A 2,805-nucleotide genomic window follows, 5' to 3' on the forward strand; every position below is an offset into this window, starting at 1 on the left:
GCGTCGATAATGTTATAAAAGAGTGGTAAATGCGTCTCGTCGATCGTAATCGTTAATCCCTGCTGTTCGTTTTCAGCGATCCAACGCGACCATGGTCGGGCGTTATCGATCGGCCGAGATATCAGACACGATCGAAGGAGAAGCCCGTTCTGCGAGACAGGGCTCGATTAACAGGTGGACGATAACGCGAGTGCCGTGGACCGTTCGGTGTTACAATTAAGAGCGGCGATCGATCCCCAGAAACAGCTGTCCGTCGTAGTCGATAACGGGCATCGCGAATGAATTTTTGATGCCACCTGTTGCTGCTACGAGCTTCCTCTTTCCCTCTGTTTCTCCTTGTCTCTTTCCTTTCTTTGTTACGTCGCGCCTTGATCTCTCCTCTCCTCGCAGTATCGACACAGCGAAGCAACGTGGATGTGCGCTGTGGTTCACGAGTGGATCGACTTTGACGACATTGTTCGCATTCTTTGACGAATTCCGTAGATATCTCGCGAAATCAGCCAGGTATCGAAGTTCGCCAACATAGCCACGTTTCTACGATCGTTTTTTTCTTGTTATATAGGCCGTAACTAGGTCTTCGTTGATAGTTGATAGTTAAGTAGACGTTGTCGATGCATAGTCCGAGAGTTTGAGGTAAGGACGCGATGGTTTCGAGCTGAGCATTCAGCTATTCCAACAATTCCGCTAGAATCGAAGGTAGATCGTATAGATCAAAGTGTCGATTAACCACCAACTAAGACTACGATCGCTCGCTTGCGAACAACGGCCCAAGCTATTTCCCAATATCAGATCGTACGACGAGTATTTTCGATCTCGTAGAATTTTTGTTGTATTCGACGCTGGATGTTCTCGCGCTGACATGAAATTACGTTTCAACGTATTGAAAGTATAATTGCGAATCGCCATACATTTCCCTGTGACTCTATCGATGCTTCTTTCTAACGGTAAGTACACCCCTGTGTCGAAAGGTATAGCTAACTTGCATTTGCGTTGGTTGCGCGACGAATATTTTAATATATTTTTCGCGAAAACACAGACGAACGACGGTGAGAGTGGAGCACGACGCGATTGTATCGCATTCGACTATAGACGTGGTTGCGCGGTCGCTGGTCGTTTCCCTGCGTAATAATTGTTTATTCGCGATAATCGCGATTTATTTACAATGCACGATATAGGGAAGCACGATTCGACGAACGTGCATTCGGTAGGAAATTCCGGAAACGATTCTCCGTCCTCCAATGTTTAATGGATATCGATCGACCGTTTTCTTCGTTTTCTACCGCGATGCACGTAAGCTTCGACGTCGCAGACTGTGGCCATCAAATCCTCGCGATAACGCGTTATTTCCGGTGGAACCTGGTACGAATCTGGTACACCGTGATAGGACACGTAAACGTTATTTTCCGTAATTCGTTTTTAACTTTTAATTTACTTGACGCGATGGATTTCATAACGGTATTAGCGTCTAAAGCTAATCCTGTGAAATTATAAGCATAGTTGCGTTACGATTTAAAGATTACGATAGAACCTATTGCCAAGAGAGACGATACAAGTATCTTTAACGTTTTCATATAGCCGATGAAACTGTTTTCAAGTAAATATCTGAGACTCTGAAAATCAATTTTATTTACGCATTTTTCGTAGAGGATTCGTAAGAATAAAAGAAGAATGAAATTTAAGAATCGCTGCTTACGCCAGAATCGAAGATCGAAATTTAACGGATTATCGACAAGTCTGTTGCAACGCTCTTTATTCATAAAGTTGAAAAAGAAGAATTTGAATATCTGCGAAAGATATCAGGTACGTTTATGCCGTTCGTATAATGCAGACATTTAAGCCGTTGAAAGTTGCGTCGCTATCTTCGCATTATGCTAATAAAATAGATCTCGGCGATATTTACGTTCGAAATGTAACCATGCATGGGGATGATACGGCGAGCGTGAAAATTTATTCAAATAGGACAACAGGTTCGCGGTAGGAGATCATCGTAGGGTGTCACTGATGATAAAAACTACAAAAATAAAGGACAATGTTAAAAGTTTCTTTTTTATTCGCTATGGCGTTTCTATTTCTAAATAACGAGCCCGTAGATCCATTAAACGATATAATTTCCAATCGTAGTAACTGATATAAAGATATACTTTAATTTGAGTATATCACTCGAGCGACAAATAAACACCTATTCGATATTAATCGTATTCCTTTGATTCGTTAAACTCGACGATCCGACGTCGACGCCCTCCTTACCAAGGCTTGAATAACCCGCGAACAAGAAAATGGTCGGGTGTTCGTGAAAGGATTGAAAGTCCTGAATGGGCTCGTGAACGAAGAGTACGATGAAGATCAAACAGAGAGGGAGGGAGAGAGGATCCAAGACCCGTCAAAGAGACAAGAAGGACGATGAAAGGCAAAATGATAAGCGACAGAGAGATAGGAGCGATCATTTATGTAGTATGCTTGGAACTCGCGTGGAACGGAAACCTTCTTGTTTTCCCTCTCTCTCTCTCTCTCTACTTTCCCTCAAACGACTTGTTGACATTGTCTCGCGTATAGCACGAGCAGGATGTTGATTAAACGCGGCGAAAACTATGCCCTGTATGAACGACCATGATACACAAGGAACGCGTTTATTTCGCTCATCCGCCTTCTCGTTCATTCTTCGTCTTAAAGATTTTCGTTTACACGTTCGCATTTATATGTATATCCGGCTGTCACACCGACCGACGAGTAGCTCGGAAAGGGGGAGGATATTCTTCAGGGGAGATCGTACGTGGATGTGTACGAACGAATTGGATATAACAAGAA

The sequence above is a fragment of the Bombus terrestris genome, chromosome 1 (assembly GCF_910591885.1).
Source record: "Bombus terrestris chromosome 1, iyBomTerr1.2, whole genome shotgun sequence".
NCBI lineage: Eukaryota > Metazoa > Arthropoda > Insecta > Hymenoptera > Apidae > Bombus > Bombus terrestris.